Source organism: Cherax quadricarinatus, chromosome 2, assembly GCF_038502225.1.
Source record: "Cherax quadricarinatus isolate ZL_2023a chromosome 2, ASM3850222v1, whole genome shotgun sequence".
In the NCBI taxonomy this organism is placed as follows: Eukaryota; Metazoa; Arthropoda; class Malacostraca; order Decapoda; family Parastacidae; genus Cherax; species Cherax quadricarinatus.
In genome coordinates this window covers 60,843,174-60,869,154 of record NC_091293.1, presented here as the reverse complement: position 1 = coordinate 60,869,154, position 25,981 = coordinate 60,843,174, and the positions used below count along the sequence as shown (strand labels likewise).

At 40.0% G+C, this 25,981-nt stretch overlaps 1 protein-coding gene and 1 long non-coding RNA gene across 7 annotated transcripts in view; one reads left to right on the top strand and one right to left on the bottom strand.

The window, feature by feature from the left end:
- LOC128701449 (cell division cycle and apoptosis regulator protein 1) overlaps nt 1–25,981 on the bottom strand; it is a 431,134-nt gene that overhangs the window by 29,062 nt on the left and 376,091 nt on the right. The window lies entirely within an intron of this gene.
- The window catches only part of LOC138853196 (uncharacterized), a 75,165-nt gene continuing 58,378 nt past the window's right edge, over nt 9,195–25,981 (top strand). The window contains exon 1 of one of the 5 annotated variants that reach the window (XR_011392404.1): nt 9,195–9,623. This is a non-coding gene — a long non-coding RNA (uncharacterized lncRNA). The remainder of the gene's footprint in view (nt 9,624–25,981) is intronic. The other 4 variants (XR_011392403.1, XR_011392405.1, XR_011392406.1 and 1 more) reach the window with 4 other exon arrangements.

Below are 25,981 nucleotides of genomic sequence, written 5' to 3'. Positions count from 1 at the left end.
TGCGACCTAATTGTCAGTAGAAGTAGCAAGACGTACCTGAAATCTTGCATGCTCACGAGACAGAAAAAAGACACCAGCAATCCTACCATCATGTAAAACAATTACAGGCTTCTGTTTTACACTCGCCTGGCAGGAGGGTAGTACCTCTGTGGGTGGTTGCTGTCTACCAACCTATTACCTAGGTGTATTGTATTTTTTTTTTTTTCAACAAACCGGCTGTATCCCACCAAGGCAGGGTGGCCCAAAAAGAAAAATGAAAGTTTCTCTTTTTAAATTTAGTAATTTATACGGGAGAAGGGGTTACTAGCCCCTTGCTCCTGGCATTTTAGTCGCCTCTTACAACACGCATAGCTTATGGAGGAAGAATTCTATTCCACTTCCCCATGGAGATAAGAGGAAATAAACAAGAACAAGAACTAGAAAGAAAATAGAAGAAAACCCAGAGGGGTGTGTATATATATGCTTGTACATGTATGTACAGTGTGCCCTAAGTGTAAGTAGAAGTAGCAAGACGTACCTGAAATCTTGCATGTTTATGAGACAGAAAAATGGACACCAGCAATCCTACCATCATGTAAAACAATTAAAGGCTTCTGTTTTACACTCACCTGGCAGAATGGTAGTACCTCTGTGGGTGGTTGCTGTCTACCAACCTATTACCTAGGTGCATTGTATACCATCAATAATAATAAACAATTGTTCTCATAATAACACAACCTTCAGTTTTTAACTCAAAGGCTATTTCTCACCTAGATATAGCAAATGGAAATATTTAAAATCTCTCAGTTACAAGGTGGCTTTCCAAAAGGGTTCATAATATACAACCTAATGCATGAAACCTCCAGCTTCCAAAACACAATGTTTGTTACCAAGTTCCTTAGCCTCACCACAGACATTACCTGACTCACACTACAACAGCACAAGAAAAAAAATTGTCTATTCACTAACATGCTCACAAAGGCCTACTAAATATTCAACTATTCTTGCCTCTCATTAACACCTCACACCCTCAGTCCAACTCCTCCTAGGCTGCCCCCTACATTTCCTTTCATCCACCAAAGGCTTGTGCATCCTTTATGCCAGCCTATCTTGCACAATCCCCACCCCTCTGAAGGCTGGGGCATCTGAAATGTAGTATCAGTGTACCTCTTGCAACAGAGTGATGGAGTGAGTAATAGTTTGTTTCTTCTTTCTCAGGTTACCTTGTCTTGGTGGGAGTGTAAATAAATAAAAAATAAAAAGAAGACTTTTCACATTGACATTCTGTAGTCTAGTTATCACATTTATTATTCTTATTCTCAGTACAGAAGTCACATCACACATTAGTCTCGGGGAAGACACCTTGCTGCAACATTCAAGTCTCGGGTAAGACACCTTGCTGCAACATTCAAGTCTCGGGTAAGACACCTTGCTGCAACATTCAAGTCTCAGGTAAGACACCTTGCTGCAACATCCAAGTCTCAGGTAAGACACCTTGCTGCAACATTCAAGTCTCGGGTAAGACACCTTGCTGCAACATCCAAGTCTCGGGTAAGACACCTTGCTGCAACATCCAAGTATCAGGTAAGACACCTTGCTGCAACATTCAAGTCTCAGGTAAGACACCTTGCTGCAACATTCAAGTCTCAGGTAAGACACCTTGCTGCAACATCCAAGTCTCGGGTAAGACACCTTGCTGCAACATTCAAGTCTCGGGTAAGACACCTCGCTGCAAAATCCAAGTCTCGGGTAAGACACCTTGCTGCAACATTCAAGTTTCGGGTAAGACACCTTGCTGCAACATCCAAGTCTCGGGTAAGACACCTTGCTGTAACATCCAAGTCTCGGGTAAGACACCTTGCTACAACATTCAAGTCTCAGGTAAGACACCTCGCTGCAACATTCAAGTCTCGGGTAAGACACCTTGCTGCAACATTCAAGTCTTGGGTAAGACACTTTGCTGCAACATCCAATTCTCAGGTAAGACACCTTGCTGCAACATTCAAGTCTCGGGTAAGACACCTAGCTGCAACATCCAAGTCTTGGGTAAGACACCTTGCTGCAACATCCAAGTATCGGGTAAGATACCTTGCTGCAACATTCAAGTCTCAGGTAAGACACCTCGCTGCAACATTCAAGTCTCAGGTAAGACACCTTGCTGCAACATCCAAGTCTCGGGTAAGACACATTGCTGCAACATTCAAGTCTCGGGTAAGACACCTCGCTGCAACATCCAAGTCTCGGGTAAGACACCTTGCTGCAACATTCAAGTCTCAGGTAAGACACCTTGCTGCAACATTCAAGTCTAGGGTAAGGCACCTTGCTGCAACATTCAAGTCTCAGGTAAGACATCTCGCTGCAACATTCAAGTCTCGGGTAAGACACCTTGCGTCTCAGGTAAGACACCTTGCTGCAACATTCAAGTCCTGTGTAAGACACCTTGCTGCAACATTCAAGTCTCGGGTAAGACACCTTGCTGCAACATTCAAGTCTCGTGTAAGACACCTTGCTGCAACATTCAAGTCTCGGGTAAGACACCTTGCTGCAACATTCAAGTCTCGGGTAAGACACCTTGCTGCAATATTCAAGTCTCAGGTAAGACACCTTGCTGCAACATTCAAGTCTCAGGTAAGACACCTTGCTGCAACATTCAAGTCTCGGGTAAGACACCTCGCTGCAACATTCAAGTCTCGGGTAAGACACCTCGCTGCAACATTCAAGTCTCGGGTAAGACACCTTGCTGCAATATTCAAGTCTCGGGTAAGACACCTTGCTGCAACATTCAAGTCTCGGGTAAGACACCTTGCTGCAACATTCAAGTCTCAGGTAAGACACCTTGCTGCAACATTCAAGACTCAGGTAAGACACGTTGCTGCAACATTCAAGACTCAGGTAAGACACGTTGCTGCAACATTCAAGACTCAGGTAAGACACCTTGCTGCAACATTCAAGTCTTGGGTGAGATACCTTGCTGCAACAGTCAAGACTCAGGTAAGACACCTTGATACAACATTCAAGTCTCGGGTAAGACACCTTGCTGCAACAGTCAAGACTCAGGTAAGACACCTTGCTGCAACATTCAAGTCTCGGGTAAGACACCTTGCTGCAATATTCAAGTCTCGGGTAAGACACCTTGCTGCAACATTCAAGTCTCGGGTAAGACACCTTGCTGCAACATTCAAGTCTCAGGTAAGACACCTTGCTGCAACATTCAAGTCTCAGGTAAGACACCTTGCTGCAACATTCAAGTCTCGGGTAAGACATCTTGCTGCAACATTCAAAACCTGGACACCTCGCTTGTTTATCTATGATTTCATGCTTTAATTCCATGGAAATCATTATCTTTTTCTTCTGAGCAATAATAATAATATAATATTATTACAGTCAAGTCACTCAATAAGTCAGTCAGGTCACTCAGTAAGTTGGTCAAGTCGCTCAATAAATCAGTCAAGTCATTCAGTAAGTCAGTCAGGTCGCTCAGTAAGTCAGTCAAGTCATTCAGTAAGTCAGTCAAGTCATTCAGAAAGTCAAGTCATTCAGTAAGTCAGTCAAGTCATTCAATAAGTCAGTCTAGTCATTCAGTAAGTCAGTCATTCAGTAAGTCAGTCATTCAGTCTGTCACACAAACTCACGTTAACCTCTTTTTCTGTGTACAAAGTAACACTTCAGTTACCGCTACAGGTTATCTCTTGTCTAATATCTTTGTTAATTTTAAGACTTAAGTGCTTATACCTCTTGGTGCCACTTTCTGCAACACTAGTATGGCTACTGGGTGTCATGATTGCTTGGCAGATACAAGATATAGTAAATAAAATATCATAACACAATTGACAATCACAGCTGCCTTGTACCAGAGAAAGACTGAACACATGAATTAGGAATGCTGGGATGGTGGGGGTGGTGTTGGGGAGTGGTAGGAGATGGTGGGGGGTGGTGTCGGGGGTGGTTGGAGGGCTCCCCGGCTGTTCTACAACAAGGTGGAAGCTTGAGCAAAAAAGAATTTTTTTTCCTTTCCCACAAACTGAACCATGTTAAATTAATTTTACAACGTGTTAAATAAAATTGTGCAGCAATTCTTCAATGGCGGTCTACTGTATTATTATAATAACGAGAGAGCTTCAGTTCCATAAATTAACAATAATAATAATAATAATGGGAATTGACACAGTTACTTTTTGCTGATGATACTGTGCTTATGGGAGATTCTAAAGAAAAATTGCAAAGGTTAGTGGATGAGTTTGATAATGTGTGTAAAGGTAGAAAGTTGAAAGTGAACATAGAAAAGAGTAAGATGATGAGGGTATCAAATGATTTAGATAAAGAAAAATTGGATATCAAATTGGGGAGGAGGAGTATGGAAGAAGTGAATGTTTTCAGATACTTGGGAGTTGACGTGTCGGCGGATGGATTTATGAAGGATGAGGTTAATCATAGAATTGATGAGGGAAAAAAGGTGAGTGGTGCGTTGAGGTATATGTGGAGTCAAAAAATGTTATCTATGGAGGCAAAGAAGGGAATGTATGAAAGTATAGTAGTACCAATACTCTTATATGGATGTGAAGCTTGGGTGGTAAATGCAGCAGCGAGGAGACGGTTGTAGGCAGTGGAGATGTCCTGTCTAAGGGCAATGTGTGGTGTAAATATTATGCAGAAAATTCGGAGTGTGGAAATTAGGAAAAGGTGTGGAGTTAATAAAAGTATTAGTCAGAGGGCAGAAGAGGGGTTGTTGAGGTGGTTTGGTCATTTAGAGAGAATGGATCAAAGTAGAATGACATGGAAAGCATATAAATCTATAGGGGAAGGAAAGAGGGGTAGGGGTCGTCCTCGAAAGGGTTGGAAAGAGGGGGTAAAGGAGGTTTTGTGGGTGAGGGGCTTGGACTTCCAGCAAGCGTGCATGAGCGTGTTAGATAGGAGTGAATGGAGATGAATGATACTTGGGACCTGACGATCTGTTGGAGTGTGAGCAGGGTAATATTTAGTGAAGGGATTCAGGGAAACCGGTTATTTTCTTATAGTCGGACTTGAGTCCTGGAAATGGGAAGTAAAATGCCTGCACTTTAAAGGAGGGGTTTGGGATATTGGCAGTTTGGAGGGATATGTTGTGTATCTTTATACATATATGCTTCTAAACTGTTGTATTCTGAGCACCTCTGCAAAAGCAGTGATAATGTGTGAGTGTGGTGAAAGTGTTGAATGATGATGAAAGTATTTTCTTTTTGGGGATTTTCTTTCTTTTTTGGGTCACCCTGCCTCGGTGGGAGACGACCAACTTGTTGAAAAAAAAAAAAAAAAAAAAAAAAAAAAAAAATAATAATAATAATAATAATATAATACTACTACTGCTACTAATATTATTATTATTATTATTATTATTATAATGATAGAGCTTCAGTTCCCTAAATTAATAACAACAATTTTTTTTTTTTTTTAACAAGTCGGCCGTCTCACACCGAGGCAGGGTGACCCAAAAAAGAAAGAAAATCCCCAAAAAGAAAATACTTTCATCATCATTCAACACTTTCACCACACTCGCACATTATCACTGTTTTTGCAGAGGTGCTCAGAATACAACAGTTTAGAAGCATATATGTATAAAGATACACAACATATCCCTCCAAACTGCCAATATCCCAAACCCCTCCTTTAAAGTGCAGGCATTGTACTTCCCATTTCCAGGACTCAAGTCCGACTATATGAAAATAACCGGTTTCCCTGAATCCCTTCACTAAATATTACCCTGCTCACACTCCATTATTATTATTATTATTATTATTATTATTATTATCATATAATTTTCTCAGTTGTTTGTTGGGTTATCTTATTCAAACTTGGGCAATGTATGCTGGAAAGACACTTCTTCACGTACACCAAAAATGAAAGAAATCAGACCATAAATAGCGGAGTTCACTTCTCAGCCATTAGCGGCCGCTTAGCGGTATATTTTTGTATGGTTGTTATGGTTATATTCTCATTTTTTCGGTCTCATTTGATAGAATGAAATATATATTACAGAAATAGATATGACTTTCATTGCTTTCATGATGAAAAGTACCTTGAAATTGCGCTCACAGTAGCGAAAATGTTCTATTCTTTAGCGAAGCTCAAGAGTAAACAAATGACATCACTGTCCAATACCTGTCCGCCTGCCAGTCCAATATGAAGTCAAGAATGGCTTGACATTATTTATACAATTATTACAATAATGCAGCAGTCTGCATAACAGTAAATCTTCTATTTTTTTTTTGTGAATAAAAATTTCAAATGAAAAGCAAGAGTAATATAAGAGGGGCTGTAGCAGTGACTAATGAACAGAGAAAATTTTATTTTAGTGCCAGGAATGTCTGCATTGTTTATTCTGGACCCTATTTTGAAATTGGCATCTGTTAAAATTTGTGTGAAATCGGCCAAATTGCCAATTTCTGACCACTTATTGGGTAGTTGAAATAAGTGAATGGGTGGTTTCTTGTACTCGGTTGACAGACTAGAAGTAAATAAGCTTATTCAGGTTCCTGACCAGCCGAAGGCGGTTCCTGACCAGCCGGGCTGTGGCTCGTACGTTGGTTTGCGTGCAGCCAACAGTAACAGCCTGGTTGATCAGGCTCTGATCCACCAGGAGGCCGGGTCACAGACCAGGCCGCGGGGGCGTTGACCCCCGGAACCCTCTCCAGGTAAACTCCAGGTATACACAAATACAGTTACATAGATTATCATACATATCAGTGTATGTATAGAGAACCTAGGATAACCCAGAAAAGTCAGACAAAGTGACTTATTTCCAGTACCTGGCTTGGGCTTGCCATATATGATTTTTGGTAAATATTTTTTTTTTCCTGGTTGTTTGTTGGGCTATCTCATTGAAACTTGGGCAATGTATGATGGAAAGATGCTTCTTAACGTGCAGCAAAAATAAAAAAGACAGACGATAAATAAGGGAGTTAACTTCTCAGCCATTAGTCGCCTCTTTGCAGTATATTTTCGTATGGTTTTTATGGCTGTATTCTCATTTTTTGGACTCATTTGATAGAATGGAAGATATATTACAGAGATAGACATGATTTTGATTGCTTTGATGACGAAAAGTACCTTGAAATTGAGCTCAAAGTAGCGGAAATGTTTGATTTTTGCCGATGTTCAATGAACTGTGTAAGTTGGTTTATTTTATTAAGTGTATTCTAACCTAACCACTCTGTAATCTGGCAAACTCAGTAATCCCGCACACTACAAGTCCCAATGATGCCGGATTTGTGATGGAGGACCTGTATTATTAATTTAGGGAACTGAAGCTCTATCTTTATTAATAATAATAATAGTAGTAGTATATTATTATTATTATTATTATTATTATTATTATTATTATTAATATTGTTGTTGTGACTTCCAGCAAGCGTGCGTGAGCGTCTTAGATAGGAGTGAATGGAGACGAATGGTACTTGGGACCTGACGATCTGTTGGAGTGTGAGCAGGGTAATATTTAGTGAAGGGATTCAGGGAAACCGGTTATTTTCATATAGTCGGACTTGAGTCCTGGAAATGGGAAGTACAATGCCTGCACTTTAAAGGAGGGGTTTGGGATATTGGCAGTTTGGAGGGATATGTTGTGTATCTTTATACATATATGCTTCTAAACTGTTGTATTCTGAGCACCTCTGCAAAAACAGTGATAATGTGCGAGTGTGGTGAAAGTGTTGAATGATGATGAAAGTATTTTCTTTTTGGGGATTTTCTTTCTTTTTTGGGTCACCCTGCCTCGGTGTGAGACGGCCGACTTGTTAAAAAAAAAAAAAAATTGTTGTTATTAATTTAGGGAACTGAAGCTCTATCATTATAATAATAATAATAATAATAATAATATTAGTAGCAGTAGTAGTATTATATTATTATTATTATTATTATTATTTTTTTTTTTTTTTTTTTTTTTTTTTTTCAACAAGTTGGTCGTCTCCCACCGAGGCAGGGTGACCCAAAAAAGAAAGAAAATCCCCAAAAAGAAAATACTTTCATCATCATTCAACACTTTCACCACACTCACACATTATCACTGCTTTTGCAGAGGTGCTCAGAATACAACAGTTTAGAAGCATATATGTATAAAGATACACAACATATCCCTCCAAACTGCCAATATCCCAAACCCCTCCTTTAAAGTGCAGGCATTTTACTTCCCATTTCCAGGACTCAAGTCCGACTATATGAAAATAACCGGTTTCCCTGAATCCCTTCACTAAATATTACCCTGCTCACACTCCAACAGATCGTCAGGTCCCAAGTACCATTCGTCTCCATTCACTCCTATCTAAGACGCTCACGCACGCTTGCTGGAAGTCACAACAACAATATTAATAATAATAATAATAATAATAATAATAATAATAATAATATACTACTACTATTATTATTATTAATAAAGATAGAGCTTCAGTTCCCTAAATTAATAATACAGGTCCTCCATCACAAATCCGGCATCATTGGGACTTGTAGTGTGCGGGATTACTGAGTTTGCCAGATTACAGAGTGGTTAGGTTAGAATACACTTAATAAAATAAACCAACTTACACAGTTCATTGAACATCGGCAAAAATCAAACATTTCCGCTACTTTGAGCTCAATTTCAAGGTACTTTTCGTCATCAAAGCAATCAAAATCATGTCTATCTCTGTAATATATCTTCCATTCTATCAAATGAGTCCAAAAAATGAGAATACAGCCATAAAAACCATACGAAAATATACTGCAAAGAGGCGACTAATGGCTGAGAAGTTAACTCCCTTATTTATCGTCTGTCTTTTTTATTTTTGCTGCACGTTAAGAAGCATCTTTCCATCATACATTGCCCAAGTTTCAATGAGATAGCCCAACAAACAACCAGGAAAAAAAAAATATTTACCAAAAATCATATATGGCAAGCCCAAGCCAGGTACTGGAAATAAGTCACTTTGTCTGACTTTTCTGGGTTATCCTAGGTTCTCTATACATACACTGATATGTATGATAATCTATGTAACTGTATTTGTGTATACCTGGAGTTTACCTGGAGAGGGTTCCGGGGGTCAACGCCCCCGCGGCCTGGTCTGTGACCCGGCCTCCTGGTGGATCAGAGCCTGATCAACCAGGCTGTTACTGTTGGCTGCACGCAAACCAACGTACGAGCCACAGCCCGGCTGGTCAGGAACCGCCTTCGGCTGGTCAGGAACCTGAATAAGCTTATTTACTTCTAGTCTGTCAACCGAGTACAAGAAACCACCCATTCACTTATTTCAACTACCCAATAAGTGGTCAGAAATTGGCAATTTGGCCGATTTCACACAAATTTTAACAGATGCCAATTTCAAAATAGGGTCCAGAATAAACAATGCAGACATTCCTGGCACTAAAATAAAATTTTCTCTGTTCATTAGTCACTGCTACAGCCCCTCTTATATTACTCTTGCTTTTCATTTGAAATTTTTATTCACAAAAAAAAAATAGAAGATTTACTGTTATGCAGACTGCTGCATTATTGTAATAATTGTATAAATAATGTCAAGCCATTCTTGACTTCATATTGGACTGGCAGGCGGACAGGTATTGGACAGTGATGTCATTTGTTTACTCTTGAGCTTCGCTAAAGAATAGAACATTTTCGCTACTGTGAGCGCAATTTCAAGGTACTTTTCATCATGAAAGCAATGAAAGTCATATCTATTTCTGTAATATATATTTCATTCTATCAAATGAGACCGAAAAAATGAGAATATAACCATAACAACCATACAAAAATATACCGCTAAGCGGCCGCTAATGGCTGAGAAGTGAACTCCGCTATTTATGGTCTGATTTCTTTCATTTTTGGTGTACGTGAAGAAGTGTCTTTCCAGCATACATTGCCCAAGTTTGAATAAGATAACCCAACAAACAACTGAGAAAATTATATGATAATAATAATAATAATAATAATAATAATAATAATGGAGTGTGAGCAGGGTAATATTTAGTGAAGGGATTCAGGGAAACCGGTTATTTTCATATAGTCGGACTTGAGTCCTGGAAATGGGAAGTACAATGCCTGCACTTTAAAGGAGGGTTTTGGGATACTGGCAGGTTGGAGGGATATGTTGTGTATCTTTATATGTGTATGCTTCTAAACTGTTGTATTCTGAGCACCTCTGCAAAAACAGTGATAATGTGTGAGTGTGGTGAAAGTGTTGAATGATGATGAAAGTATTTTCTTTTTGGGGATTTTCTTTCTTTTTTGGGTCACCCTGCCTCGGTGGGAGACGGCCGATTTGTCGGAAAAAAAAAATAATAATAATATCTTTATTTACTATATGTACAAGGTATACAGGCCTAGCTGACATCAGTGACATACTACTGTATAAAAAGCCACTTGTTATGCAGAGTATTTCAAGAAAACTAGGTCAGTGTCCCAGGATAACACCCACACTAGTCGGCTAACACCCAGGTACCCATTCACTGATGGGTAAACATAGACAACAGCTGTAAAGAAACACGCCTAATGTTTCTACCCTGGCTGGGAATCGAATATTTACCAAAAATCATATACAGTGGACCCTCGACCAATGTTGGCATCGTTAAACGTTAAATCTGACTAGCGATACATTTTAATGCAAAAATTTTGCCTCAACTAGCACAAAAAAACCCGACCAACGCTATTCGTTCCATTCGAGACGCGTCCACTTATGGCCTGAGCGCGCCTCACTTGTCCCGTGGGTGCCAGTGTTTACAAGCCAGCCAGCCACAGCGGTCCCATCCAAACACACAATCGGAACATTTCATATTATCACAGCATTTGTAGTGACTGCACCTGCAAAATAAATCACCATGGGCCCCAAGAAAGCTTCTAGTGCCAACCCTACAGCAAAAAGGGTGAGAATTACTATGGATATGAAGAAAGAGATCATTGCTAAGTATGAAAGTGGAGTGCGTGTCTCCGAGCTGGCCAGGTTGTACACAAAACCCCAATCAACCATTGCTACTATTGTGGGCAAGAAAACGGCAATCAAGGAAGTTGTTCTTGCCAAAGGTGCAACTATGTTTTCGAAACTGAGATCGCAAGTGATAAAAGATGTTGAGAGACTGTTATTAGTGTGGATAAACGAAAAACAAGTTAAGTTAACAAGTTAAGAAAGCCTAGAGAACAAATGGATTTGTCAGTTAAAAATAGGAGAGGAGAGTTATTAAATGGAGAGTTAGAGGTATTGGGAAGATGGAGGGAATATTTTGAGGAATTGTTAAATGTTGATGAAGATAGGGAAGCTGTGATTTCGTGTATAGGGCAAGGTGGAATAACATCTTGTAGGAGTGAGGAAGAGCCAGTCGTGAGGCAGTAGGTAAAATGAAAGGGGGTAAGGCAGCCGGGATTGATGGGATAAAGATAGAAATGTTAAAAGCAGGTGGGGATATAGTTTTGGAGTGGTTGGTGCAATTATTTAATAAATGTATGGAAGAGGGTAAGGTACCTAGAGATTGGCAGAGAGCATGCATAGTTCCTTTGTATAAAGGCAGAGGGGATAAAAGAGAGTGCAAAAATTATAGGGGGATAAGTCTGTTGAGTATACCTGGTAAAGTGTATGGTAGAGTTATAATTGAAAGAATTAAGAGTAAGATGGAGAATAGGATAGCAGATGAACAAGGAGGCTTTAGGAAAGGTAGGGGGTGTGTGGACCAGGTGTTTACAGTGAAACATTTAAGTGAACAGTATTTAGATAAGGCTAAAGAGGTCTTTGTGGCATTTATGGATTTGGAAAAGGCGTATGACAGGGTGGATAGGGGGGCAATGTGGCAGATGTTGCAAGTGTATGGTGTAGGAGGTAGGTTACTGAAAGCAGTGAAGAGTTTTTACGAGGATAGTGAGGCTCAAGTTAGAGTATGCAGGGAAGAGGGAAATTTTTTCCCAGTAAAAGTAGGCCTTAGACAAGGATGTGTGATGTCACCGTGGTTGTTTAATATACAGTGGACCCCCGCATACCGTTGGCATCACATACCGTTTATTCCGCATACCGCTCACTTTAATCGCAAAAATTTTGCCTCGCATACCGCTCAAAAACCCGCTCACCGCTGTTCATCCGAGACGCGTCCAATGTGCGCCTTAGCCAGCCTCACATGTTCCGCCGGTGGCATTGTTTACCAGCCAGCCTCCGCGGTAGCATCCAAGCATACAATCATAACATTTCGTATTATTACAGTGTTTTTGGTGATTTTATCTGGAAAATAAGTGACCATGGGCCCCAAGAAAGCTTCTAGTGCCAACCCTACAGCAATAAGGGTGAGAATTACAATAGAGATGAAGAAAAAGATCATTGATAAGTATGAAAGTGGAGTGCGTGTCTCCGAGCTGGCCAGGTTGTATAATGAACCCCAATCAACCATCGCTACTATTGGTGGTACAGCTGCTGCTGCTGCTGCACTGTCAGCTGCTGCTGCTGCTGTAGCATCGTCTGCTGCTGCTGTAGCACTGTCAGCTGCTGCTGCTGCTGTAGCACTGTCAGCTGCTGCTGCTGCTGTAGCATCGTCTGCTGCTGCTGTAACATCGTCTGCTGCTGCTGTAGCATCGTCTGCTGCTGCTGTAGCACTGTTGTTGGTGTGGCTTATTGAGAATATACCAAGAAACAATTAACCCTAGAGGATTTTCCACCCAGGATAACCCAAAAAAGTCAGTGTCATCGAAGATTGTCTAACTTATTTCCATTGGGGTCCTTAATCTTGTCTCCGAGGATGCAACCCACACCAGTCGACTAACACCCAGGTGAACAGAGAAAAATGCCTGGAACTAGTGCTCATATTGGTGAATTTAAAGCCAGCAAAGGTTGGTTTGAGAAATTTAAGAATCGTAGTGACATACACAGTGTGATAAGGCCTGTTCTGGAAGAAAATGCCAAACAGGACCTACAGTACTCAGGAGGAAAAGGCACTCCCAGGACACAGTGTCTCATCAGTCATTGCTGCATCTTCAATAAAGGTAAGTGTCATTTATTCTTCATTTAGTAGACTAGTACATGCACAATATATACTGTGCATGTACTACTCTACTATTGTGCATGTATCCTTCTCTTTGTGTGTAGGAAAATGTATATTTCATGTGGTAAAAATTTTTTTTTCATACTTTTGGGTGTCTTGCACGGATTAATTTGATTTCCATTATTTCTTATGGGGAAAATTCATTCGCATACCGATTATTTCGCATACCAATGAGCCCTCTTGCACGGATTAAAATCGGTATGCGGGGGTCCACTGTATTTATAGATGGGGTTGTAAGAGAAGTAAATGCGAGGGTCTTGGCAAGAGGCGTGGAGTTAAAAGATAAAGAATCACACACAAAGTGGGAGTTATCACAGCTGCTCTTTGCTGATGACACTGTGTTCTTGGGAGATTCTGAAGAGAAGTTGCAGAGATTGGTGGATGAATTTGGTAGGGTGTGCAAAAGAAGAAAATTAAAGGTGAATACAGGAAAAAGTAAAGTTATGAGGATAACAAAAAGATTAGGTGATGAAAGATTGGATATCAGATTGGAGGGAGAGAGTATGGAGGAGGTGAACGTATTCAGATATTTGGGAGTGGACGTGTCAGCGGATGGGTCTATGAAAGATGAGGTGAATCATAGAATTGATGAGGGAAAAAGAGTGAGTGGTGCACTTAGGAGTCTGTGGAGACAAAGAACTTTGTCCTTGGAGGCAAAGAGGGGAATGTATGAGAGTATAGTTTTACCAACGCTCTTATATGGGTGTGAAGCGTGGGTGATGAATGTTGCAGCGAGGAGAAGGCTGGAGGCAGTGGAGATGTCATGTCTGAGGGCAATGTGTGGTGTGAATACAATGCAGAGAATTCGTAGTTTGGAAGTTAGGAGGAGGTGCGGGATTACCAAAACTGTTGTCCAGAGGGCTGAGGAAGGGTTGTTGAGGTGGTTCGGACATGTAGAGAGAATGGAGCGAAACAGAATGACTTCAAGAGTGTATCAGTCTGTAGTGGAAGGAAGGCGGGGTAGGGGTCGGCCTAGGAAAGGTTGGAGGGAAGGGGTAAAGGAGGTTTTGTGTGCGAGGGGCTCGGACTTCCAGCAGGCATGCGTGAGCGTGTTTGATAGGATGAATGGAGACAAATGGTTTTTAATACTTGACGTGCTGTTGGAGTGTAAGCAAAGTAACATTTATGAAGGGATTCAGGGAAACCGGCAGGCCGGACTTGAGTCCTGGAGATGGAAAGTACAGTGCCTGCACTCTGAAGGAGGGGTGTTAATGTTGCAGTTTAAAAACTGTAGTGTAAAGCACCCTTCTGGCAAGACAGTGATGGAGTGAATGATGGTGAAAGTTTTTCTTTTTCGGGCCACCCTGCCTTGGTGGGAATCGGCGAGTGTGATAATAAAAAATAATAAAAAAAAAAAACGAAAAACAGATAGCAGGAGATAGCATCTGTCAAGCGTTCATATGTGAAAAGGCTAGGAAGCTGCATGACGATTTAATTAAAAAAATGCCTGCAACTAGTGGTGATGTGAGTGAATTTAAGGCCAGCAAAGGTTGGTTTGAGAGATTTAAGAATTGTAGTGGCATACATAGTGTGATAAGGCATGGCGAGGCTGCCAGTTCGGACCAAAAGCGGCTGAAAAATATGTGCAGGAATTCAAGGAGTACATAGACAGTGAAGGACTGAAACCTGAATAAGTGTTTAATTGTGATGAAACAGGCCTATTTTGGAAGAAAATGCCAAGCAGGACCTACATTACTCAGGAGGAAAAGGCATTCCCAGGACATAAGCCTATGAAAGACAGGCTTACTCTGTTGATGTGTGCCAATGCTAGTGGTGATTGCAAAGTGAAGCCTTTATTGGTGTATCACTCTGAAACTCCCAGAGTGTTCAGGAAAAACAATGTCCTCAAGGCTAATTTGTGTGTGCTGTGGAGTGCAAACAGTAAGGCATGGGTCACTAGGGACTTTTTCTATGACTGGTTACACCATGCATTTGCCCCCACTGTGAAAAATTACCTCCTGGAAAATAAATTGGACCTTAAGTGCCTCCTGGTATTAGACAATGCTCCTGGTCATCCTTCAGACTTGCCAGAGCGACTTTCTGCGGACATGAGCTTCATTAAGGTGAAGTTTTTGCCTCCTAATACCACTCCTCTCCTGCAGCCCATGGACCAGCAGGTCATTGCAAACTTCAAAAAACTCTACACAAAAGCTATGTTTGAAAGGTGCTTTGTAGTGACCTCAGAAACTCAACTGAGAGATTTGGAGAGATCACTTTAGCATCCTCAATTGTGTAAACATTATAGGTAAGGCTTGGGAGGAAGTGACTAAGAAGACCTTGAACTCTGCTTGGAAAAAACTGTGGCCAGAATGTGTAGACAAAAGGGTTTGAGGCTAACCCTGGGAATCCTATGCCAGTTGAGGAATCCATTGTGGCATTGGGGAAGTCCTTGGGGTTGGAGGTTAGTGGGGAAGATGTGGAAGAGTTGGTGGAGGAGGACAATGAAGAACTAACCACTGATGAGCTGCTAGATCATCTTCAACAGCAAGAGGCCACACCTGAGGAAACTGCTTCGGAGGAGGGGATAGAGAAATTGAAGAAGTTGCCTACTTCAAAGATTAAGGAAATATGTGCAATGTGGCTTAAAGTGCAAAGCTTTTTTGATGAAAATCACCCTGACACAGCTACTGCAAGCTGTGTTGGCAACCTGTACACTGACAATGTTGTGAAACACTTTCGGAATGTCATAAACGGGAGGTACAGGCCTCTATGGACAGATATGTTGTGTGACAGAGGTCCAGTGACTCTCAAGCTGGTCCTAGTGGCATTAACCCCTTCAGGGTCCAAGGCCCAAATCTGAAGTGGTGCCCCAGTGTCCAAGAATTTTCAAAAAAAAAAATTTGTTATTTTTTCTTATGAAATGGTAGAGAATCTTTTTGTGAAGGTAATAAAACAAAAAGTATGAAATTTGATGGAAAACTGACGAAATTATGCTCTCGTGAATTTTGATGTCAGCTATATTTACGAATCGGTGATTTTGCCGACTTTGACTCCCATTTTAGGCCAATTACATTATTCCAGTCAACCAAATTCTTTGCTATTTCACTAGTATTACTTCTATTCTATCAATTGAGCACAAGAAATCACCAAGTCAACTGTTTCAACTACAAATTAAAGTGATCGGAAATTGTTAATTTGGCCAATTTAACACAAAGTTCAAAATATTCCAATTTCAAAATAGGGTCCAGAATAAACAATGTAGGTATTCCTGGAACTAAACTAACATTTCCTCTGTTCATTAGCTATGTTTTGAGGCTTTACAAATAAATTCCATTTTGATTTTTTATTCACATAATGAATTTTTATTCACACCAAAAAATAGAAGATTTACTGTTATGCAATACTGTAATAATTGTATAAATATCATCACCATATTTGTGAATGCATATTAGACCCACCAGCTGGCGTGTATTAGATGTGTGAGGTCGTTTGTTTACTCTTGAATATCGGCAAAAATTTAACATTTCTGCTACTTTGAGCTCAGTTTCAAGCCATTTCCAGTGCTAAAACCAATCAAAATCATCTCTATTTCTGTAATATGTCTTCCATTGTATCAAATGAGACCAAGAAATCGCAAATAGAACTATAAAAACATACGAAAAAACACTGCAAAGTCGCTGTTTTAATCGAAAAATCATGATTTCAGTTTTTTTCCTCTCATTATACACAGCGTGCTGCAGGATCTGTTTTATGTGGTGCACACATACCACACAGATGTATTCTCTCATATCTAGGCCCAAATGTACCAGTCACAGTTTATCAGAGTGAGCTGAGCTCATGACGTAGATCTACAGTTTGGACCCTGAACGTAAAGCTGTAGATCTACGGGACGGACCCTCAAAGGGTTAAAAGAAGGGAAGTAACCCCGGAAAAGGACTTGCCATCTCAAGTCCTAATGGAAGGGAATTCCCCTTCTAAACACTAACACCATTAACACTCTCCCCTCCTCCCATCCCATCAATCATCACAAGATCTTCAATAAAGGTAAGTGCCATGTAACTGTGCATTCTTCTTCAGTTTGTATTAAAATTAATATTTCATGTGGTAAAAATTTTTTTTTTCAATACTTTGGGGTGTCAGGAACGGATTAATTTGATTTCCATTATTTCTTATGGGGAAAATTAACTTGACTAATGATAATTTCGATTAACAATGAGCTCTCAGGAACGGATTAATATCGTTGGTAGAGGGTCCACTGTATGGCTAACCCAAGCCAGGTACTAGAAATAAGCCACGTTGACTTTTTTTGGGTTATCCTAGGTTCTCTACATATATGCTGCTGTGTGTGATAATCTATATAGAGAAAATAACTTTTTTGTTACCGGTTTATGGTGCAGTACGAGTGTATATCATAGTTAGCCCTGTGCTATACTCCGTTTTCTCTAATATAAGCCCCCAGACAGGGATAGGAGAATGGTATTTGTATACCATATCCTCTTCATACCTCCGTCGAACTGCTCGGTGTTATGCCAAATAATATTTATTCTGGAGTATTTAACATGTTTTATGTTATTTATATTGTTTATTTTGTCATATTAGATCAATTGTGATAGGCAAATAAGCTGTAGTGTTGATATTAGCGTAATAATAAAGCATATTCTCCTGCTTCATGAGACTGAGTTCATGGCAACCGACAGTGGCTTTAACCCTTTGACTGTTTCCGACGTATAAATACGTCTTACGAGCCAATGTTTCTGACGTATTTATACGCACAAATTCTAGCGGCTTCAAATCGCGCGCCAAAGGCCTGGTAGGCCTACACGGGAGAGAATGGGTCTCAGTGGTCGGTGTGCACCCTGTGAAAAAAATCTGGGACCTAGCGGTGCATTGTGGGAACGCCATGTTGTCAGTCCATTTTCACCATGCCTCTCGGTAAGAAGTTCCTCACTCCTCGGCGGATTGGAGGTCTTTTGTTCCCAAGTGATAGCTCTAACAGCGATGAAAATGTCAGTGACAGTGAATTCAAGGGTTTTCAAGTGAGTGTTACCGAAAAAAGTGCCCAGGATAACGTAAATAGTGACGAAAACCCAGATGACCCACAACCTTCGACCTCTGGTGCTGTGCCGGCTTGTTCACATTCACCTTCGCCTGTACCAGGACGAAAGAGGAAACTATTTGGTCGTGTACAACACCCTGATGATAGCAGTGATAGTGATAGTGATTTCAAGGTCATTGAAAGCAGTTCTAGTGACAGTGAGAGTGAATATTCCCCAGTGAAGCGCCAGTATGTACGACGTAGCATGCGGTCTGGTAGTGTTTCATATGTTGTTCCAAGGGGAAGGAGAAACTCTGGGAGCACATCCCGTGGCCCAACACCACGACCTGATAGTGAAGATGACGATATTGTAATGATGGGTATGAATGGTGACAGTGAGGGAGGAGGCAGTGGTGGTGATAGTGAGGGTGGCACGGCCCATGTGGCACCATCACCGGGCCACGCTACTAGCCACGCGGCTGACTCAGCAGAACAACCAGCCTCACCCTACCCCACACTGCCACAACCTGCACCACCACAACCTGCACAGCCACAACCACGGTACAATATCCAGACCCCACCAGCAGACCGCATCTGGGATTGGCAGGACGGTGACGAGTTTGTTCCCAGTCCCCATGACTTTGATGAAACACAAAGTGGAATAAAGCCATCTTGTCCACTTGGGAACAATGCCAGTGAACTGGACTGCTTTGAGTTATTCTTCGATGAACCCCTGATGGACATCATTGTCAGGGAAACCAACACATACTGTGAATACACCATGGCAAATACAATTCTCTCACCAAAATCACGGCTACACAAGTGGAAGGAGACAACTGTGGCAGAGATGTACCTGTTTTTTGCCACAATAATGCTTATGCCACATGTGTATAAGCACACTGTCACCACATACTGGACAACAGATCGCCTGATTTCAACTCCAGGTTTTAGTGACATTATAGGTGTCAATCGTTTCCTGATACTGTTGCGTATGTTACACTTTTCAGACAAAACCAGGCCTGACAGAAGCGACAGGTTATATAAGATAAGAAATGTGTTTATGTACCTGAAACAAAAGTGCTGCATGTATTTTTATCCCTTCAGGAAGCTTGTTATTGATGAGTCCTTGATTTTATTCAAAGGAAGACTCTCATTCAAGCAATATATACCAAGCAAGAGGAAACGCTTTGGTATAAAGCTATTTGTACTGTGTGATTGCAGAAGTGGTCTTGTTTTAGATATTATTGTGTACACTGGCAGTAATACTTTGAGAGATACCATGAAGTTATTGGGTATCTCTGGTGATGTGGTTCGAACAATGATGGAACCATATCTTGGTAAGGGGCATATGTTATTTACTGATAACTGGTACACAAGCCCCTTACTCAGTGATTTCTTGCGAGTGAACTTGACAGACGTGTGTGGCACAGTGCGTGGTAATCGCAAACATATGCCAAGGTTCGACGCTGGCACTCGCAGAGGTGAGGTGCAAGCCTTTGCTGCCAATGACATCATGGCATTTCGGTGGCATGACAAACGTGATGTCACATTGTTGACATCAGTTCACACAAACGAAATGGTACCCAGTGGCAGGGACAACAGAGAGACCAATGAACCCATTCTAAAGCCTGCAGCTGTCATGGACTACAACCTCAATATGCGCTTAGTGGACAAATGTGACATGCAGATTGGGTTTGCAGACTGTGTACGCAAGAGTTATAAGTGGTATATCAAACTTTTTTTCCATCTTGTTGATATCTCTATGCTAAATGCTTATAACATATACAAGTTGAAGACCAACAAAACACCAAAATATGGTGAATTTTGCCTGTCAGTAATCAGACAAATAATTGCAAAGTACAAAGGAGCAACTCCTGCAATAGACCAGCGCCCACAGACGTCATCTCGTTTGAGGCCTGGTGATCACTACCCCATACAACTGCCTCCTACTACTGCCAAGAAAAATGCTCAGAAGAGGTGTTATGTATGTATGCATACCACAAAACGCCCACAAACACGCAGAGACACTCGTTTTATGTGTGAGGAGTGTGAAGTGCCCCTCTGCATATACCCATGTTTCAAGGAGTTCCACAAGCTGCAGCAGTTCTAGGAACGTGCTTAGTGACTGTACATATGTATATATATTATGGAACAATAGTAATAAACATTGTTTTGTATTGTTTGTTTGTGTAAACAAAGTGTATACACAAACTAATAGTGATAAAGTTTGTTCTGTTATTGTGTTGTAAATAATGAGTGTATATTTGAACAATGCACCTTACATTGGTCTCACAGGCCACATAAGTTACCTGGAAAAGAAAAATATTGAAAAATGCCAGAAACCTTTGAATTAGAGTAAATAAAAGAATACCGGGTGGGCAGCAGTCGCCGCTGTTGCCATACGCACGTCGATTTCTGCAAACTTTGCGGCTCTATATCTCGGTAAGTACTGATGGCAAAAATTTTTTTTTAGGCTTAAAACACTAGTAAAAATATTCCTAACATTTTCATAAGAAAAAATAATTTTTTTTTTTTCGAATATTTGGCGACATAGAATGACAGTTTCAGAGAGGGCCCTGAAACAGTCAAAGGGTTAAAGCCACCTTATCTTTAATGGATAATGTACTGTGTAAGTGCTTTACATAATGAGAAGCATTTCTTTTATTCATTGGAACCATGGCTAGGGCTAAAAGTAAGCAGGTTAAAACAATAAATGGAGAAAAAGAAATTAGAATGACTTATGCAGCAAGTAGCCCTACCAAACAGTACCAGCAGGTTAGTGTGGCAACCCAGGAAATTTGAAATTATGCTAGCCAAAATTAGTGCCGAATAACTGAAGGAACCGAATAACTGATTGCCGGATTTGTGATGGCGGACCTGTAATTATTACTATAATAATGATAGAGCTTCAGTTCCCTAAACTAATAATAATAATAATAATAATGCATAATACGTATGTAATAATTCAGATTGCTTCTGCTAGTTGGCACAGCTGATCAGCAGTAAACATGTTTACATCCCTGAGGGAGGGGGGGCAGTTCTCTCGTGCTTGTCTGAATTTTTTACAGTCATTTGGCCAAATTTTTTTTTCTAACCATGGGTCCTAGTGATCTACTGCAGTTAGCCTCAAAAATACTCCATTTTCTCTTACAGTAAGAACATGGGAAGATACTATGGTCACATTGTGACAGAAATGGCCGACGCTTCTGCCGCTGCCACTTCCTCTGCAATCATATTATGGCCTATTTTATTCATTCTAGAGTACATATCATGTTTCTGTGCTAATTATGTTGCTTATTATGTCATATTGGATGAATTGTGATAGATAAATAAGCCGTTAAGTTGATAATAGCGTCATATTCAAGTACACCTACCATCCGACTTACGGCCTGCTCGACATACGATGACTTGACTTACGACCGTGTTTTTATGCCAAATTTCTGGGAAATAAACAAGTGTTTGTGTTGTACACAGTGTTTATCTTAAACCTTACAGTATAAAATACAATACTAACAGCATAAAATGTAAAGTAAAACATGGAATACCAAAATAAAAAAATAAAATAAAGTCATTACAAAAATGTTATGTTGATATCCAGTAGTAAAGTTCGACTTACGTCCATTTCGCTTACGACCAGTTTCTCAGAACTGAACTCGGTCGTAAGTCGGATGGTAGGTGTATTTTTTCTTGTCTCTCCAGAGTGCAGGAACGTATTAATGGCTTTTCAATTAATTTAAATGAGGAAAATTAATTTGATATACGAGTAAATTGAGTTACGAGCTAGCTCCTGGAATGGATTAAACTTCTAAGTCAAGATTCCACTGTATTTCATAACTCTACAATACTTACCCACCACCTTACTTCCCCAATCCACTGTTTAATAAATTTACCAAATCCATGAATACAACAGTTCATATTCCTATTAGTAATGCTTCCTTATTTATAGTAGGTACAGTAATTTTTCTAATACCACAACCTTGCACTAATAGGTACAGCAATTTTTCTAATACCACAACCTTGCACTATGTAATTTTGTGTAGATGCAATTGAAAAAAAAAAAGCATCCAAAATCTCTTAACTGAGTAATGTGCAAAATTTGGGTAGTAAGCTCCATGGATTTTTCAGGTGTTGGCTGGGCCAGGAGTGGTGCTCCCAGACTCTCACTGTTCTTGCTAAGTGAGAGAAAGTCATGTACTAGACAGCATTATGAACGCCCCACCATGTGAACTTTTCAGGATATGAACCATTGTTCGGTCAATTTTTGGCTTCAAGATACGAACAAAATTTCAGAATGCGTACTTCCCCCTCGAGGGAGGTTCCTTACATAAATAAATAAATAACTAAATATTTATTTCTTTGCAAAGGTTACAATGTATGTTTATTTATTAACATTTTTTTATTAACACACTGGCCGATTCCCACCAAGGCAGGGTGGCCCGAAAAAGAAAAACTTTCATCATCATTCACTCCATCACTGTCTTGCCAGAAGGGTGCTTTACACTACAGTTTTTAAACTGCAACATTAACACCCCTCCTTCAGAGTGCAGGCACTGTACATATCATATGATTGGAGCAAAGAAAGCCACTATCACGCCAAGGCATTTTGGGCAGACTTAACCTAATACTTATCTGTTGTACTTGGTGAAGGGCTCTTGATCTAGGGAATTGGATCTATGTTCCTGTTCCTTAAATTAAGCTTGAATATGTTCCATCCCCCCCCCCCAGCACTTCCTCACTATAATAATAATTATTATAATAATAATTATTATAATAATAATAATAATAATAATAATAATAATAATAATCATAATCTCCATGGGGAAGTGGAACAGACTTCTTCCTCCGTAAGTCAAGCGTGTTGTAAGAGGCGACTAAAATGCCGGGAGCAAGGGGCTAGTAACGTCTTCTCCTGTATATATTACTAAATGTAAAAGGAGAAACTTTCGTTTTTCCTTTTGGGCCACCCCGCCTCGGTGGGATATGGCCGGTGTGTTGAAAGAAAGAAATAATAATAATAATAATAATAATCATAATCATATAATATAATAATACAATAATACAGTGGACCCTCGGGTAGAGGCTTCATCGGTTAGCTCCAAAATCGGCTAACGGCTCGCTTTGGCATAAAAATATTGGCTCGGCTAACGCCAAATAACTCGGCTAAGGGCTTTCGTCCTGAACATGTCTGCGCAGCCTGAGCGGGCCCGGCCACTCCATGACTCCGTGTATAGCCAGTGTTTACAAGCCAATGAGGACGATTCCACGCATACAAGTAATGTATTTGGTATTATCCATTGTTTTTAGTGCTTGTAACTGCTAAATAAGCCACCAAGGCCCCAAAGAAAGCTTCTAGTGCCAGCTCTGTGACAAAGAAGGAAAGAAACACAATAAAATTCAAGAAAAAACTTGTAGCAAAGTACCAAAATGGAGGAGGAAGAGAGAGGGGAGAATGTGCCTTTTGGAGTGATTCTACGATATGTACGATACTAAAGCAGCAGGTATCGATAAAAGCTATAGTGTCAGCCAGCGATAAAGTGTAGAATTAACAGCGTAGCAAGTAAGTTAAGTGAGTAAGCGATAGAAAAATGATACGAAAGTAACTCTCCAATGTTGTTGAATGTGTGTAGGGCCGCTGAACATACGCTGCCCTATCTTCCACCACCCTAAACCTCTGCCAGCATCTCCACCATCAAACTAACTAATTAAACTAACATCTCTTCCAAGGTAAGTGTAAATATAAACATGTAAGTATAAAAGTAAATATAAGCGTAAATATAAAAGGACCCCAATGGAAATAGTACATAGGTCACTCTAACTTTTTTGGGTTAGCCTAGGTACTTTACACATATGCTGCTATGTATGATAATCTATGTACTTAACTGTATTTGTGTATACCTGTATAAACTTATTTATCAATTGAAATGTAAATATTTCTTATTTATAAATTATAATGTAAATATTTCTTATTTATAAATTACATATACTTTTGTTTAAGTGTGATAGTGGTGGTGGGTTCTGCTGGTGCCTCCACCTCCACTATGTACAGCTTCTCTCAGTGGCCCTTATAAACCCAACAACAACACTTACACCATTTACTCCTCTCACACATTATGACATATTTTATTCATTCTAGAGTATATATCATGTTTCTATGTTATTAATATTGTTTATAATATCATAGATGAATTGTGATAGATAAATAAGCTGTAGGGATGATATTAGCGTCATATTGAAGCATAATAAACTTGCCTTCCTCTTGCCTCCTACGTGTCTATCATACACCAACAAGTCAAGTCAATAAAGATAAGTCAATAAAGGTAAGTTATTCCTTTAGCCTAGTCAAGGACTTTTTATAGGGCTGCAGGGCTGGTCTGCTTCAAGGCTGCACTGCTTCACGCACTGGACTCAACGAGAGTCCAGTGCGTGGATGGGTGAACCCAGCAGACGCCCCAAAATTCCGGTATCCATTTTGTAATAAAGTTGGTAGAATTACCGACAATATGTAAAGTAAAAGGACACAAGTGCAACTAATGTGACATTTATTGTGGCAACGTTTCGCTCTCCAGGAGCTTTATCAAGCCATTACAAACAATACATGGACACAGAGGGTATATAAAGGCTCAGAGTGAGGTGCAATACAACACCAGAGTCGCCATCGCTTCTAGCACTTCAATAAAGGATCTAACCAGGACACAATCCAAGCACCATGAACCAGTCAATGCAGGAGTTTACACTATACCCTGTGGAGGCTGTGACAAGATTTACATAGGTGAAACAGCAAGAAACCTCGACACCCGCCTCAATGAACACATTTACGCATGTAGGAACGATAACTTGAACAACGCCTGTGTACAACACCGAAATTCCACCAGTCATCTCATGAAATTCAGAGACGCACAATTAGTGATCAAAGAAACTAATTTCCGCAGATGCAAGTGCCTCGAATCAGCACTGATCGCTGTTTCGAATACAATTAAACAAAACAACGGCAGCTTCACCATCTCCGAAGTCTTAGCAAGAATCCTCCTGAAAACAGTAAACCCTGCCATCACATAGTCTCTCCTGTTATACTACACAAAGCACATTACAGAGAGTGAACACTGAAACAAGCTGCCTCTTTCCAGTCTATATTTGTCTAACCTATTTTTATGTTACCCAAGTAATAGCTTTTATATCCTTTTACTCTTGTACGAATTAATTGCTCTATCATATTGCATTACTTTTGTCACTACTACTACTACTACTACTACCACTACTGAACATCGAAATGTTACCTCACAAGTATTGCACCTCACTCTGAGCCTTTATATACCCTCTGTGTCCATGTATTGTTTGTAATGGCTTGATAAAGCTCCTGGAGAGCGAAATGTTGCCACAATAAATGTCACATTAGTTGCACTGGTATCCATTTTATTAGTGCTTTATGTTTATTCGTCACTGTTTTCTGTATGTACGTATATTTATATATTTAATCTTTAAAAAAAAATATTTTTTGTTAATACTTTTGGATGTCTGAAACGGATTAATTGGATTTCCATGATTTCTTATGGGGAAAATTAATTCGACTAAAGGCTAGCTCTCTGGAACGGATTAAAGGTGTTACCCAAGGGTCCACTGTAATGTGTATAATAATAATACTATAATGTACACCTACCATCTGACTAACGACCGAGTTCGGTTCCGAGAAACCGGTCGTAAGTTGAAATGGTCATGTCGAACTTTACTACTGAATATCAACAAAACATTTTTGTTAAGACTTTATTTTATTGTTTTATTTTGGTATTTCATGTTTTACTTTACTTTTTATGTTGTTAGTATTGTACAGTGGTCCCTCATTTTTTCGTAATTAATCCGTTCCTGGAGCCGTTACTATAAACGAAATTTACGATTTACGAATCAATTTTCCCCATAAGAAATAATGTAAATACAATTAATCCGTTCTTGACACCCAGAAGTATTAAAACAAAAATTTTTTTTACATGAAATATACATGTAGTACATAAACAATACAAT